Source organism: Leptodactylus fuscus, chromosome 11, assembly GCF_031893055.1.
Source record: "Leptodactylus fuscus isolate aLepFus1 chromosome 11, aLepFus1.hap2, whole genome shotgun sequence".
NCBI classification, from domain to species: domain Eukaryota; kingdom Metazoa; phylum Chordata; class Amphibia; order Anura; family Leptodactylidae; genus Leptodactylus; species Leptodactylus fuscus.
In genome coordinates, this window is record NC_134275.1 from 12,779,168 (window position 1) to 12,796,762 (window position 17,595).

Sequence of the window (17,595 nt, forward strand, 5' to 3'; positions counted from 1 at the left end):
TCACTATAGAGGATAGACCTCCATTCCAGGACTCCTCACTGTAGAGGATAGACCTCCATTCCAGGACATCACTATAGAGGATAGACCTCCATTCCAGGACACATCACTATAGAGGATAGACCTCCATTCCAGGACATCACTATAGAGGAGAGACCTCCAATCCAGGACTCATCACTACAGAGGATAGACCTCCATTCCAGGACTCCTCACTATAGAGGATAGACCTCCATTCCAGGACACATCACTATAGAGGATAGACCTCCATTCCAGGACTCCTCACTATAGGGGATAGATCTCCATTCCAGGACACATCACTATAGAGTATAGACCTCCATTCCAGGACTCCATAGAGGAGAGCCCTCCAATCCAGGACTCATCACTACAGAGGATAGACCTCCATTCCAGGACACCTCACTATAGGGGATAGATCTCCATTCCAGGACTCCTCACTATAGGGGATAGATCTCCATTCCAGGACACATCACTATAGAGTATAGACCTCCATTCCAGGACTCCATAGAGGAGAGCCCTCCAATCCAGGACTCATCACTACAGAGGATAGACCTCCATTCCAGGACACCTCACTATAGGGGATAGATCTCCATTCCAGGACTCCTCACTATAGGGGATAGACCTCCATTCCAGGACACATCACTACAGAGGATAGACCTCCATTACAGGACACCTCATTATAGGGGATAGATCTCCATTCCAGGACTCCTCACTATAGGGGATAGACCTCCATTCCAGGACACATCACTACAGAGGATAGACCTCCATTCCAGGACACATCAATATAGAGGATAGACCTCCATTCCAGGACATCACTATAGAGGATAGACCTCCATTCCAGGACATCACTATAGAGGATAGACCTCCATTCCAGGACATCACTATAGAGGATAGACCTCCATTCCAGGACATCACTATAGAGGATAGACCTCCATTCCAGGACATCACTATAGAGGAGAGACCTCCAATCCAGGACACATCACTACAGAGGATAGACCTCCATTCCAGGACTCCTCACGATAGAGGATAGACCTCCATTCCAGGACACATCACTATAGAGGATAGACCTCCATTCCAGGACATCACTATAGAGGATAGACCTCCATTCCAGGATACATCACTATAGAGGATAGACCTCCATTCCAGGACTCCTCACTGTAGAGGATAGACCTCCATTCCAGGACATCACTATAGAGGATAGACCTCCATTCCAGGACACATCACTATAGAGGATAGACCTCCATTCCAGGACATCACTATAGAGGAGAGACCTCCAATCCAGGACTCATCACTACAGAGGATAGACCTCCATTCCAGGACTCCTCACTATAGAGGATAGACCTCCATTCCAGGACACATCACTATAGAGGATAGACCTCCATTCCAGGACTCCTCACTATAGGGGATAGATCTCCATTCCAGGACACATCACTATAGAGTATAGACCTCCATTCCAGGACTCCATAGAGGAGAGCCCTCCAATCCAGGACTCATCACTACAGAGGATAGACCTCCATTCCAGGACACCTCACTATAGGGGATAGATCTCCATTCCAGGACTCCTCACTATAGGGGATAGATCTCCATTCCAGGACACATCACTATAGAGTATAGACCTCCATTCCAGGACTCCATAGAGGAGAGCCCTCCAATCCAGGACTCATCACTACAGAGGATAGACCTCCATTCCAGGACACCTCACTATAGGGGATAGATCTCCATTCCAGGACTCCTCACTATAGGGGATAGACCTCCATTCCAGGACACATCACTACAGAGGATAGACCTCCATTACAGGACACCTCATTATAGGGGATAGATCTCCATTCCAGGACTCCTCACTATAGGGGATAGACCTCCATTCCAGGACACATCACTACAGAGGATAGACCTCCATTCCAGGACACCTCACTATAGGGGATAGATCTCCATTCCAGGACACATCACTATAAAGGATAGACCTCCATTCCAGGACACATCACTATAGAGGATAGACCTCCATTCCAGTACTCGTCACTGTAGAGGATAGACCTCCATTCCAGGACCCCTCACTATAAAGGAGAGACCTCCAATCCAGGACTCCTCATTGTGGCAGAAAGACCTCCATTCCAGGATACATCACTATAGAGGATAGACCTCCATTGCAGGATACATCACTGTAGAGGATAGGCCTCCATCCCAGGACTCCTCACTTTGCAGGAAAGACCTCCATTCTAGGACACATCACTGTAGAGGATAAACCTCCACTCCAGCCTTCATTGATGTCTTGCTGTGCACCATGACAGCCTGTAAGACCAATAATGTGAGGTCAGTGGAAGCTGAACATCTCGTAGCCCAATTTGCTGTAAACTCTTTCTGATGGTTTGCCGCCCTAGACTTGAGATGCGGCATCTGATTTCACTTGATGTACAGAATTCTTCCAATCAGACAATCCCCCCATACAGAGATCACCTTGCAGCAGCTATTGCTATCGCTCTAGTCCATTGTTATTCTCACATCCACCAGGACACACAAAATTGACCAGCACCGACTTCTCAGCCAAGGCACATAGTGATCTGTTGAGTGATAAACCAAGGTCTCTCAGGTTAAGGATTCTGTACCCCTCAGTGTGTAAGTAGTGATAATTGGTACAGCGATTAATATCAAATAATCTTCCCACAGCACTGAATCCAATTTGAGCCAAAAAACTTAGGTTTCAATCTTTTAAGACCTCCCTATGTCACAAATTGGAGCTGGGGGGGGGGTAAAAATTTTGCAGGTCTCAGCATCTCCGGTGACAGATCCTTACAAGGCCACCCTCCTCGTGTTGCAATTTCAATGTTGAATAGACCTCTCATTATTATGCCATATACCGACCCGGTGATGTTATACACCTCGCCATCTATAGGAAAACATCCCCTGTCCCCTCCGGTCACTCTCCTTGTACCATTCTCATGCAGTGTCCTGGGCCTCCGGTCACTCTCCTTGTACCATTCTCATGCAGGGTCCTGGGCCTCCGGTCACTCTCTCGGTATCTATTCTCATGCAGTGTCCTGGGCCTCCGGTCACTCTCCCGGTATCTATTCTCATCCAGTGTCCTGGGCCTCCGGTCACTCTCTCGGTATCTATTCTCATGCAGTGTCCTGGGCCTCCGGTCACTCTCCCGGTATCTATTCTCATGCAGTGTCCTGGGCCTCCGGTCACTCTCCCGGTATCTATTCTCATCCAGTGTCCTGGGCCTCCGGTCACTCTCTCGGTATCTATTCTCATCCAGTGTCCTGGGCCTCCGGTCACTCTCCCGGTATCTATTCTCATCCAGTGTCCTGGGCCTCCGGTCACTCTCTCGGTATCTATTCTCATGCAGTGTCCTGGGCCTCCGGTCACTCTCTCGGTATCTATTCTCATGCAGTGTCCTGGGCCTCCGGTCACTCTCCCGGTATCTATTCTCATGCAGTGTCCTGGGCCTCCGGTCACTCTCTCGGTATCTATTCTCATGCAGTGTCCTGGGTCTCCGGTCACTCTCCCGGTATCTATTCTCATCCAGTGTCCTGGGCCTCCGGTCACTCTCTCGGTATCTATTCTCATCCAGTGTCCTGGGCCTCCGGTCACTCTCTCGGTATCTATTCTCATCCAGTGTCCTGGGCCTCCGGTCACTCTCCCGGTATCTATTCTCATGCAGTGTCCTGGGCCTCCGGTCACTCTCTCGGTATCTATTCTCATGCAGTGTCCTGGGCCTCCGGTCACTCTCCCGGTATCTATTCTCATGCAGTGTCCTGGGCCTCCGGTCACTCTCTCGGTATCTATTCTCATGCAGTGTCCTGGGTCTCCGGTCACTCTCCCGGTATATCTATTCTCATGCAGTGTCCTGGGCCTCCGGTCACTCTCCCGGTATCTATTCTCATGCAGTGTCCTGGGCCTCCGGTCACTCTCCCGGTATCTATTCTCATGCAGTGTCCTGGGCCTCCGGTCACTCTCCCGGTATATCTATTCTCATGCAGTGTCCTGGGCCTCCGGTCACTCTCCCGGTATCTATTCTCATGCAGTGTCCTGGGCCTCCGGTCACTCTCTCGGTATCTATTCTCATGCAGTGTCCTGGGTCTCCGGTCACTCTCCCGGTATATCTATTCTCATGCAGTGTCCTGGGCCTCCGGTCACTCTCCCGGTATCTATTCTCATGCAGTGTCCTGGGCCTCCGGTCACTCTCATCCTCCCTTAGTTCCCCCTCCGGTCTCCGCCGCCAAGTTACTCTCCAGCTCCAATCTCTCTCCTCACAGAAAACGCGGGAGGCGGATTCTACACGATAAGCGGCGGGAGGCGGGGATACAGGGAGGCTCCGCCCTTTCCACACGTCCCGCCTCCTCCCAGTCACTGTAACACGGCCGGGATGTGCGGACACTGAGGAGCCCTGACCGGGGCCGGTACCGGAAAGGATACCGTGTATAGTGCGGGGCCGGCACCGGAGAGAATACCGTGTATAGTGCGGGGCCGGCACCGGAAAGGATATCGTGTATAGTGCGGGGCCGGCACCGGAGAGAATACCGTATATAGTGCGGGGCCGGCACCGGATAGGATACCGTGTATAGTGCAGACACTGAGGAGCCCTGACCGGGGCCGGTACCGGGTAAGTGATGAGTGGTTAGACATTTGTGCGTATTTCGGTGTGAGATACAGTAATTCTATATACTGTTCCCCCCTCACCCCTGTATACTGTCACCCCTGTATACTGTCCATCCCCTCTCCCCTGTATACCGTCACCTCTGTATACTGTCAGCGTCACCCCTGTATACTGTCCCCCCCCCCTCACCCCTGTATACCGTCACCCCTGTATACTGTCCCCCCCTCACCTCTGTATACTGTCACCGTCACCCCTGTGTACTGTTTCCCCACCCCCACCCCTGTATACTGTCCACCCCCTCTCCCCTGTATACTGTCACCCCTGTATACTGTCATCGTCACCCTTGTATACTGTCCCCCCCCTCACCCTTGTATACTGTCACCGTCACCCCTGTATACTGTCCACCCCCTCTCCCCTGTATACTGTCACCCCTGTATACTGTCCCCCCCCCTCACCCCTGTATACCGTCACCTCTGTATACTGTCACCGTCACCCCTGTATACTGTCCCCCCCTCTCACCCCTGTATACTGTCATCATCACCCCTTTATACTGTCCACCCCCTCACCCCTGTATACTGTCACCGTCACACCTGTATACTGTCCCCCCCCCCCACCCCTGTATACTGTCATCGTCACCCCTGTATACTGTCCACCCCCTCACCCCTGTATACTGTCACTGTCACACCTGTATACTGCCCCCTCCTCTCACCCCTGTATACTGTCATCGGCACCCCTGTATACTGTCCCCCCCCTCACCCCTGTATACTGTCACCGTCACCCCTGTATACTGTCCCCCTCACCCCTGTATACTGTCAGTGTCACCTCTGTATACCGTCACCCCTGTATACCGTCCCCCCCTCTCACCTCTGTATACCGTCCCCCCCCTCTCACCCCTGTATACCGTCACCCTGATTCTGTATTGTCCCTCAGACTTGTTTAGCTATTTCCTGTCACCCCCATTCCTTCTGACGCCCGCACCCTCTTTACTCTCCTGTCACTGTACTGTCTTGAGACCTGGGTTGTGATTGGTCAGAGGCGCTTGGGGTCTAGTCTGCAGGATGTAGTGTAAGGTTAGAATACCCGCTCCCTATACATATAAGATAATAATCCTTTATATAATGTACCTATAGGTACAAATACCTGTCACCTAGCCCTGTAGGTATATGGTCTGATCAGACACTGGGCCTCACGATGAGGGCTGAAAACCGTTACTCCTTTTGGGTAGTGTGCCTCTTGGTGAGAGGTCATACTAAACATGTCTCTACAACACCCTGGGAGCCTTCACACGGAGTAAATGCGCGTGTATTCTTGCAAAATACACGTGTAAAACTAAGACTCCCATTGACTTCAATGACATTTTACAGGTGTATTTTTACACATGTAAAAAATATCATTGAAGTCAATGGGAGTCTTATATTTACACGTGTATTTTGCAAAAATACGCGCGCGTTTACTCCGTGTGAAGACTCCCTGTGACATTTTGCCCATTGTCCTTAGAGGAAGAGGAGGCGCCTTTCCAGGAATTGTCGCCATTTAGATCGTTCTGACTTCACTGTTAAGGAGATGTTTGGGGCAGCGGTTACGTGAGGGCACACACATGGTGAAGAGCACACCCAGACAGACTACCAGTAGCAGAGATGGTATGATCCACCAAGTAGGAGCAGTCCACCATCCAGACACAGACGTCACCTTTATTACATCCCCCGTTCCACTTCCCATTACATGTAGCGCCATTGTCAACTGGTCACCGTCTCCTTCATCTGCAGTGATGTTATATAGAATAACCCTGGACTGTACAGACTGTCTCTGTATCCTCTATAGTGATAGATCCAGGATCTGTCTGGGATATGATGACGGTCAGATTGGAGTATGGAGGCCTTGTGGTGAGCACTTCAGTCCTGCCTATGGAGTGACACACTGCCCCCTGCTAGGGTGATGATGTGGGGGCCATCACATAGGACAGTCAGTACCCCCTAGTAGTGTTATGTACAGGACACACTGCCCCCTGCTAGGGTGATGATGTGGGGGCCATCACATAGGACAGTCGGTCCCCCTAGTAGTGATATGTACAGGACACACTGCCCCCATGCTGGTGTGATGATGTGGGGGCCATCACATAGGACAGTCGGTCCCCCTAGTAGTGTTATGTACAGGACACACTGTCCCCTGCTAGGGTGATGATGTGGGGGCCATCACATAGGACAGTCGGTCCTCCCTAGTAGTGTTATGTACAGGACACACTGTCCCCTGCTAGGGTGATGATGTGGGGGCCATCACATAGGACAGTCGGTCCCCCTAGTAGTGATATGTACAGGACACACTGCCCCCATGCTGGTGTGATGATGTGGGGGCCATCACATAGGACAGTCGGTCCCCCTAGTAGTGTTATGTACAGGACACACTGTCCCCTGCTAGGGTGATGATGTGGGGGCCATCACATAGGACAGTCGGTCCCCCTAGTAGTGATATGTACAGGACACACTGCCCCCATGCTGGTGTGATGATGTGGGGGCCATCACATAGGACAGTCGGTCCCCCTAGTAGTGTTATGTACAGGACACACTGTCCCCTGCTAGGGTGATGATGTGGGGGCCATCACATAGGACAGTCGGTCCTCCCTAGTAGTGTTATGTACAGGACACACTGTCCCCTGCTAGGGTGATGATGTGGGGGCCATCACATAGGACAGTCGGTCCCCCTAGTAGTGATATGTACAGGACACACTGCCCCCATGCTGGTGTGATGATGTGGGGGCCATCACATAGGACAGTCGGTCCCCCTAGTAGTGTTATGTACAGGACACACTGTCCCCTGCTAGGGTGATGATGTGGGGGCCATCACATAGGACAGTCGGTCCTCCCTAGTAGTGTTATGTACAGGACACACTGTCCCCTGCTAGGGTGATGATGTGGGGGCCATCACATAGGACAGTCGGTCCCCCCTAGTAGTGATATGTACAGGACACACTGCCCCCTGCTGGTGTGAGGATGTGAGAACATCACATAGGACAGTCGGTCCCCCTAGTAGTGATATGTACAGGACACACTGCCCCCATGCTGGTGTGGTGATGTGGGGGCCATCACATAGGACAGTCGGTCCCCCTAGTAGTGATATGTACAGGACACACAGACCCCTGCTGGTGTGATGATGTGAGAACATCACATAGGGCAGTCGGTCCCCCCTAGTAGTGATATGTACAGGACACACAGCCCCCTGCTGGTGTGAGGATGTGAGAACATCACATAGGGCAGTCGGTCCCCTCTAGTAGTGATATGTACTGGACACACTGCTCCCATGCTGGTGTGATGATGTGGGGGGCCATCACATAGGTCAGTCAGTCCCCCCTAGTAGTGATATGTACAGGACACACTGCCCCCTGCTGGTGTGAGGATGTGAGAACATCACATAGGACAGTCGGTCCCCCCTAGTAGTGATATGTACAGGACACACAGCCCCCTGCTAGGGTGATGATGTGGGGGCCATCACATAGGACTGTCGGTTCCCCTAGTAGTGTTATGTACAGGACACACAACCCCCTACTAGGGTGATGATGTGGGGGCTATCACATAGGGCAGTCGGTCACCCCTAGTAGTGATATGTACAGGACACACAGCTCCCTGCTGGTGTGATGATGTGAGAACATCACATAGGACAGTCGGTCCCCCCTAGTAGTGATATGTACAGGACACACAGCCCCCTGCTGGTGTGATGATGTGAGAACATCACATAGGGCAGTCGGTCCCCCCTAGTAGTGATATGTACAGGACACACTGCCCCCTGCTGGTGTGGTGATGTGGGGGCCATCACATAGGACAGTCGGTCCCCCCTAGTAGTGATATGTACAGGACACACTGCCCCCTGCTGGTGTAATGATGTGGGGGCTATCACATAGGGCAGTCGGTCACCTAGTCCTGGGTGATTAGCCCATGTGATTCTGTTCACATTGGTTATTACAATACCTGCAGTTTTGTTTAGATGGAACATGTCTGAACCGAAACTACAGTTACACCGAGCGGTCTCTTCAGATCCCAGACTATACTGATTAGAGGTCCTTGGGGGTTGAGGAAACTTCAAACTAGCGTTCCTTTCCTTTCTTTGGAGTCGGTGCAGATTCCACTTCTCTTAGGCACTTATGCCTGTAGTCAGTGACTGATCTGACAAGGTGTTGCGGCGCTTGTGTCTGTGCATCAAAAGGCCACGTGACGATGACACCCAATCTCAGGGGTCTCTGACATCAGTCAGAAGTGCTGAAGACAGCAGGAAGTCCCATTGGAGGACAGGAAAGGTGAGTAACACTGTGTTTTGGGGGTCTTTTTTATGTTTGATAACTTCCCTGAGGCCTTCAATCATTCTATTCTAGAGTCTGAAGAGACCCCACACCAAAATAACAGTTTCAGTTCGGACAAATCTCACGAGGTTCACCCAACACGGTAAAAGGGGTGTGGCCTAAGCTATCGTCATTAATCGTAGTTGAGGTAAAATACCCAATTAATTAGGATTTTGATTTTGGTCAGCCCTATGGTCACCCTTAGTAGTGATAGAAGGACACTAACAGCTCAGTGATATGTACAAGACATCCTGACACTGCCTCAAGTGTTACCGCTCATGGACGGACGTACAACTGGTACCAGCAGGATAATGCTCACCCCCCCCAAGCTCCCCCAGGAATGTCTCCAACAGATTAAAACACTTCCTGGTCCTGCCCGGCCACCAGATTTATCACCAATCCACCATTTATAGGAACATTTGGGACGTCCCCAACCTACGAGTGAGCAGGATACCACAGAGATCCTGTATATACCTCTATTTCACCCCAGTCCTGCAGATAGATAGGTTACTGTCACTAGAACCAGCATATCACCCCAGCCCTGCAGATAGATAGGTTACTGTCACTAGAACCAGCATATCACCCCAGCCCTGCAGATAGATAGGTTACTGTCACTAGAACCAGCATATCACCCCAGTCCTGCAGATAGATAGGTTACTGTCACTAGAACCAGCATATCACCCCTGTCCTGCAGATAGATAGGTTACTGTCACCAGACCCAGCATATCACCCCTGTCCTGCAGATAAATAGGTTACTGTCACCAGAACCAGCATATCACTCCAGCCCTGCAGATACATAGGTTACTGTCACTAGAACCAGCAAATCACCCCTGTCCTGCAGATAAATAGGTTAGTGTCACCAGAACCAGCATATCACCCCAGTACTGCAGATAGATAGGTTAGTGTCACCAGAACCAGCATATCACCCCAGTACTGCAGATAGATAGGTTAGTGTCACCAGAACCAGCATATCATGAATGAGAACAGATACTGGTCCAAACTGGGAGGTTGTGGCAGTCATGCAATTGTGAAATCTGACGTACGACACAAATGTGGTGCAAAGCTACTTGTTGTTCTCGGGTCTGTGTGAAGGGGATGCATGTGCTGTGAGGAGCTGGAGGACTGATGGATGTGATTCTCTTGGGTGTGAGGCACAGCTGACGTTGCCTGGGTTTACTGGCTGGAGGTGGCGCTGTGCTGATGGCGCCTGACTCACCATCCTGCCTCTTTGTCATGACATTGTTTGCATAGCTGTGCACATTGGAACATGAACATGTCTCTACTGAGTCAGGAGTGTGCATAGCCCCAGGACATGGATTTCACATGGAGAAATCATTGCTGCTAGCAAGGAAAAGGTGTAAGTTACAGCTTAACCCTTCACCTGCTGGCCATCCTCTGTTCGTCTTCTACAATTACTGTTTTTGTATTTATTTATTTTTATTTATTTTTCAAGGGCCAGTTACCCTCGGAGAACAGAAGAGAGGTTGATACCAGTTCCGCATATAGTAAGGGCGTAAATGTCTCTGGAGGCCGAGCCCTGGATGTGTGTGCAATAGATTGTATTCCCCTGCCCTACAGTCGGCCTCTCCTGACATGGCTGATAACAGATAGCAATAGATTGTATTCCCCTGTCCTACAGTCGGCCTCTCCTCTCCTGACATGGCTGATAACAGATAGTAATAGATTGTATTCCCCGGTCCTACAGTCGGCCTCTCCTGACATGGCTGATAACAGATAGTAATAGATTGTAGTCACCTGTCCTACAGTCGGCCTCTCCTGACATGGCTGATAACAGATAGTAATAGATTTTATTCCCCTGTCCTACAGTCGGCCTCTCCTGACATGGCTGATAACAGATAGTAATAGATTGTAGTCACCTTTCCTACAGTCGGCCTCTTTTCTCCTGACATGGCTGATAACAGATAGTAATAGATTGTATTCCCCTGTCCTACAGTTGGCCTCTCCTGACATGGCTGATAACAGATAGTAATAGGTTGTATTCCCCTGTCCTACAGTCGGCCTCTCCGGACATGGCTGATAACAGATAGTAATAGATTGTATTCCCCTGTCCTACAGTCAGCCTCTCCTGACATGGCTGATAACAGATAGTAATAGATTGTATTCCCCTGTCCTACAGTCGGCCTCTCCTGACATGGCTGATAACAGATAGTAATAGATTGTATTCCCCTGTCCTACAGTTGGCCTCTCCTGACATGGCTGATAACAGATAGTAATAGATTGTAGTCACCTTTCCTACAGTCGGCCTCTTTTCTCCTGATATGGCTGATAACAGATAGTAATAGATTGTATTCCCCTGTCCTACAGTCGGCCTCTCCGGACATGGCTGATAACAGATAGTAATAGATTGTAGTCACCTTTCCTACAGTCGGCCTCTCCTGACATGGCTGATAACAGATAGTAATAGATTGTATTCCCCTGTCCTACAGTCGGCCTCTCCTGACATGGCTGATAACAGATAGTAATAGATTGTATTCCCCTGTCCTACAGTCGGCCTCTCCTGACATGGCTGATAACAGATAGTAATAGATTGTAGTCACCTTTCCTACAGTCGGCCTCTCCTCTCCTGACATGGCTGATAACAGATAGTAATAGATTGTATTCCCCTGTCCTACAGTCAGCCTCTCCTGACATGGCTGATAACAGGGAGCAGTAGAGGGGCTGTGGTGAGTAGAGGACTGTTTGGAGAAGTTGATCTGTGATCTCCTTGGGGTCTCGTCTTCTCCCAAATCCTCAGGGACTGAGTCACAGGAGGATGCTGGTGTCAGTGACTAGTTAAGTGATTGCAGATGTGATTTTTGTTGTTTACCTGGAGCGCCTCCTCTGGGACATGAGGGGTGTTACATTTCCTATTCTTTCTGATGCTGTCTATGTGTGGCCTGACAGGAAGCCATTTTTCTGCAGGTCAGTTGGTGATGACATCACTGCGCTCTCCGGTCTTACGCTGACATGACTATTTCATTCATGAAGGGAATGGGCAGATGAATGCTCTCAGTTCATTTGGGCTTATTTTTTGTCATCCATAGTTGTCAGCACTGTAACTGTACAGGGGTAGTCAGGCAGGCTATGTCAGGAAGTTGCTGGATGTCACTGTGTGCACTGCGCTGTACAAGATACAAATGAGCTTTATTAGTGTTACCAAAGAATAAGACATTTGGTGTTGCCAAAGCAAAAAGGAGGTTGGGGGTTTGAGTGTCCTTAGGATCTCGTCGTTCATGTTTGGGGCGTGTGGGTATGGGGTAGACAGGTGATGGGGAGGGGCTTAGTGGTGTTTGGGTGGGGGGTTTAATAGTCCATGGGGGATGGTGGTTTGATAGTCCATGCGTCTCATCTTCCTCTTTGTTTGGTGACAGCTGGTCACGTTGTATACGCCATGCTGGTTCCCTCTTTGATATGATGGCTGATATTGCCTGGAATATATCAGATTTCACCTGTGAGTTCTGGACGTATCTCTGTAAGGACAGCCCCCTCTACTGGTAGAGATGAGCCAGGATAGCTGTCTATCTGTCCCCTGATGTCCTAGTTATATACTTACATTGTAGATGAGGTTGGATGAAGACTTCAGTCCATCAAGTCCAACCTATAACCCTACAATCAATGTTCCCTCTAAGCCCTGGAAGCTGCTGAATGGAACAGCTAGTGAGCTGGGCAAGGCTCCGTCAATGATGGGCGACCTGATGGCCAAACAGTACCACCAGTAGTAAAGAAGAAACCGCTAATCTAGTGTATAGATAGTATAATGATCCTTCCTTAGTCACCCCTCCCCCACACACAGATTGGTGCTGAGGAAAGTGACGGGCCGACCCGGCACTCAGGGGAACAGACAGCAATATGGCAGGTGCCATATTAAACAACCGTTGGTTGCTGCCTGTCCTCCTGAGTGCATACCTCCCAACTTTTGGAAAGAGGGACAAAATGTGCGGCGCGCGCAGTGCGCCCTGGCAATTTTAGCTCCGCCTACTTTTATGTTGACTCCGCCCATTCTTATTCATTTTTCACGTGCTCCCACACAGTATAATCCTCCTACAGTCACCTGTAAATTATATGTCCTCCCTCTATCTCTCCCCCAGTTTCATATACACCCTTCATCTGACCCCAGTTTCATGTCCCCTCTCCATCTCTGCCCCTAGTTTCATGTCCCCTCCATCTCTGCCCCCCAGATTCATGTCCCCCCATCTCTGCCCTCCAGATTCATGTCCCCCATCTCTGCCCTCCAGATTCATGTCCCCCCATCTCTGCCCTCCAGATTCATGTCCCCCCATCTCTGCCCTCCAGATTCATGTCCCCCCATCTCTGCCCTCCAGATTCATGTCCCCCCATCTCTGCCCTCCAGATTCATGTCCCCCAATCTCTGCCCTCCAGATTCATGTGCTCCCATCTCTGCCCCCCAGATTCATATCCCCCCATCTCTGCCCCCAGTTTCACGTTCCGCCTCAGTGTACACATTAAACTTACCTTCTCCTCGCTCTCTCCGAGCCTCTCTCTCTCGCACACAGTTGTAGGCGCGATGTGATGTCATCACATTGCGTCTACACAGCGACTAGCCGGAATGCAGCGGCAAAGCAAGGAGCTGAGCTGTGACAGCTCCTTGCTTTAGTTGCGTCTGTATTCAACTCAGATCTGCATCCTCCGGACGCAGATCTGAGTTGAGTGCGCGGGCATTAATTCTGGCTGAGCGGGGCGGCTGCAATAGGTGAGCGGCCGCCCACGCGCACACGCTATTGGGAACAGTGCCTACAATCCCTTAGGGGGTAATCACACGGAGTAACGCCGGGCGTGTATCACAGCCGTACACGCCGGCATTACGGCAGACTGCCGAACACTTCCCATTCACTTCAATGGGAGCGCTCGTAAACGCCGCTGTTACGAGCGCTCCCATTGAAGTGAATGGGAAGTGTTCGGCAGTCTGCCGTAATGCCGGCGTGTACGGCTGTGATACACACCCGGCGTTACTCCGTGTGAATGCCCCCTTACAGTGTTGATCCAGGGGAAGGCAAAAACCCCCATGAGGCTCCAGCCAATTGCCCCATTTCAGGGGAAAAAAATTCCTTCCCGACTCCAATCTAGCAGTCAGTATAAAAACCCTGGATCAACGTGTTTTTATAATCTAGAATCTACTAGAATCTATAACCTGTAATATTGTTTTCCTCAATGGATCCACCGTCATCACTTCCTGAGGTAGTGACCTCCATAGCTTCAATGTTCTTGATGTAAAGAATCCCCTTCTATGTTGCTGTTGAAACTTTTTCACCGCCAGACGTATAGGATGTTCCCTTCGTACTGGCCTAGGTGTAGAGGACGTCCCCTTGTCACTGTCACCGGTCTAGGTGTAGAGGATGTCCCCTTGTCACTGTCACCGGTCTAGGTGTAGAGGATGTCCCCTTGTCACTGGTCTAGGTGTAGAAGATGTCCCTTTGTCACTGTCACTGGTCTAAGTGTAAAGGACGTCCCCTTGTCACTGGTCTAGGTGTAGAGGACGTCCCCTTGTCACTGTCACCGGTCTAGGTGTAGAGGACGTCCCCTTGTTACTGTCACCACTGTCACGCTTGACGTTTCCCCGCAGTACCCCTGATATCACCCCCCGCCCCAAGCACTTGTCACTGGAAACAGCCGCAAGAGGCAGCATTCATTGTCCAGCTCTGTCCACTAGGGGCGCCCTCCATCTGCCAGCCAGAATGTGTGACAGCAAAAGACGCAGCCCAGCAATTATATACAAAGAGGTACCCACTGCAGGCCAGTCCACCTGCTGTACAGGTACAGAGCAGTGCAGTGTGTGAATACGTCCTGATACCTCCCCCGAGGTTACCTGCCCCCTGTCCTGCTGTGTACAAAGTTTGTGCCCCCATAGTCATTACAGTTAGGATTTTGGAAGCGGTAAATGAGATGCTGATGAGCGGTGTGAGGTGCTGCGCCCCATAACATCAGCCTAACCCCTCCCCCCCCCCCACACACACACAACAAGTCACCATCACCGTGTTGTTCTGTATCCCAGGCTCAACAATCCTGATAAACAGTCCCCGAGCGCCAAGTCTGCGACTGCAACTCCTGCGGGAGCTCCAGTAACTAGGCAACAGCAGGTCTACAGCAGCTGCATCACTCCAGAGCTCTCTGTTGTCAGCCATATCAGGAGAGGCCGACTGTAGGACTGGCGACTACAATCTATTACTATCTGTTATCAGCCATATCAGGAGAGGCCGACTGTAGGACTGGCGACTACAATCTATTACTATCTGTTATCAGCCATATCAGGAGAGGCCGACTGTAGGACTGGCGACTACAATCTATTACTATCTGTTATCAGCCATATCAGGAGAGGCCGACTGTAGGACTGGCGACTACAATCTATTACTATCTGTTATCAGCCATATCAGGAGAGGCCGACTGTAGGACTGGCGACTACAATCTATTACTATCTGTTATCAGCCATATCAGGAGAGGCCGACTGTAGGACAGGGGAATACAATCTATTACTATCTGTTATCAGCCATGTCAGGAGAGGCCGACTGTAGGACAGGGGAATACAATCTATTACTATCTGTTATCAGCCATATCAGGAGGGGCCGACTGTAGGACAGGCGACTACAATCTATTACTATCTGTTATCAGCCATGTCAGGAGAGGAGAGGCCGACTGTAGGACAGGGGAATACAATCTATTACTATCTGTTATCAGCCATGTCAGGAGAGGAGAGGCCAACTGTAGGACAGGGGAATACAATCTATTACTATCTGTTATCAGCCATGTCAGGAGAGGCCGACTGTAGGACAGGGGAATACAATCTATTATTATCTGTTATCAGCCATATCAGGAGAGGAGAGGCCGACTGTAGGACAGGGGAATACAATCTATTACTATCTGTTATCAGCCATGTCAGGAGAGGAGAGGCCAACTGTAGGACAGGGGAATACAATCTATTACTATCTGTTATCAGCCATGTCAGGAGGGGCCGACTGTAGGACAGGGGAATACAATCTATTACTATCTGTTATCAGCCATATCAGGAGAGGAGAGGCCGACTGTAGGACAGGGGAATACAATCTATTACTATCTGTTATCAGCCATATCAGGAGAGGAGAGGCCGACTGTAGGACAGGGGAATACAATCTATTACTATCTGTTATCAGCCATATCAGGAGAGGCCGACTGTAGGACTGGCGACTACAATCTATTACTATCTGTTATCAGCCATATCAGGAGAGGCCGACTGTAGGACTGGCGACTACAATCTATTACTATCTGTTATCAGCCATATCAGGAGGGGCCGACTGTAGGACAGGCGACTACAATCTATTACTATCTGTTATCAGCCATGTCAGGAGAGGAGAGGCCGACTGTAGGACAGGGGAATACAATCTATTACTATCTGTTATCAGCCATATCAGGAGAGGAGAGGCCGACTGTAGGACAGGGGAATACAATCTATTACTATCTGTTATCAGCCATATCAGGAGAGGAGAGGCCGACTGTAGGACAGGGAAATACAATCTATTACTATCTGTTATCAGCCATATCAGGAGAGGCCGACTGTAGGACTGGCGACTACAATTTATTACTATCTGTTATCAGCCATATCAGGAGAGGCCGACTGTAGGACTGGCGACTACAATCTATTACTATCTGTTATCAGCCATATCAGGAGGGGCCGACTGTAGGACAGGCGACTACAATCTATTACTATCTGTTATCAGCCATGTCAGGAGAGGAGAGGCCAACTGTAGGAAAGGTGACTACAATCTATTACTATCTGTTATCAGCCATGTCAGGAGAGGCCGACTGTAGGACAGGGGAATACAATCTATTACTATCTGTTATCAGCCATGTCAGGAGAGGCCGACTGTAGGACAGGGGAATACAATCTATTACTATCTGTTATCAGCCATGTCAGGAGAGGCCGACTGTAGGAAAGGTGACTACAATCTATTACTATCTGTTATCAGCCATGTCCGGAGAGGAGAGGCCGACTGTAGGACTGGCGACTACAATCTATTACTATCTGTTATCAGCCATATCAGGAGGGGCCGACTGTAGGACAGGGGAATACAATCTATTACTATCTGTTATCAGCCATGTCAGGAGAGGAGAGGACGACTGTAGGACAGGAGAATACAATCTATTACTATCTGTTATCAGCCATGTCAGGAGAGGCCGACTGTAGGACAGGGGAATACAATCTATTACTATCTGTTATCGGCCATGCTGGGGAAGGGAGGTGGCTGTAGTCAGTTTGGCTCAGAGTCCCCTCTATGTGTTGTGCCTCCATTTTCACCATTGCGCCTCTTGTGCGGTTTCCTGCAGCTTTTTTCCCCAGATATTTTCTAAGCTTTGGTCCTTGCACAGACTGTGCAGTGTCAGCAGGTTTTAGTGCGGCAGTATTTTCTGATATAATAGGATAAATCGTGTCTGCTGACCTCGCCGCTGCGGCCTGCGCTGTAATTCCTCTCTGTGCTTATTTCTAATGACAGATTTCTGAGGTCTGGGAAGTGGAGAGTGAATGTATGAGATGTGGAGGATATTGTGTAGGGCGCGCTCTCCATCCCGGGGGGCGCTCTCCTGATCACAGTATCCTCTTAGGACGCGTTCTCTCCTGCATGTGGATATATAGATGTCATTTTTAATCATTAACTATTTAATTACTGAATCTGGA

General features: G+C 50.0%; 1 protein-coding gene and 1 long non-coding RNA gene across 10 annotated transcripts in view; one reads left to right on the forward strand and one right to left on the reverse strand.

Moving 5' to 3' along the window:
• DAB2IP (DAB2 interacting protein) overlaps positions 1-17,595 on the forward strand; it is a 108,587-nt gene that overhangs the window by 36,672 nt on the left and 54,320 nt on the right. For 5 of the 7 annotated variants that reach the window (XM_075260699.1, XM_075260696.1, XM_075260694.1 and 2 more), the window contains exon 1: positions 4,361-4,612. The exons of the other annotated variants lie outside the window; for them this stretch is intronic. The gene's annotated coding sequence lies outside the window, so the exon portion shown is untranslated. Of the gene's footprint in view, positions 1-4,360; positions 4,613-17,595 lie in introns of those variants that run through there. 7 annotated transcript variants of the gene reach the window in all.
• On the reverse strand, positions 225-2,018 carry LOC142184102 (uncharacterized). 3 transcript variants are annotated; one of them, XR_012711797.1, is made up of 5 exons: positions 1,974-2,018; positions 1,610-1,628; positions 1,045-1,404; positions 481-499; positions 225-275 (listed from the first exon to the last, which is right to left on the reverse strand). It is a non-coding gene; the product is annotated as an uncharacterized LOC142184102 (long non-coding RNA). The 3 variants fall into 3 exon arrangements; XR_012711798.1 differs by lacking the exons at positions 225-275; positions 481-499 and adding an exon at positions 891-941; XR_012711796.1 differs by lacking the exons at positions 225-275; positions 481-499 and having other exon boundaries at positions 950-1,404.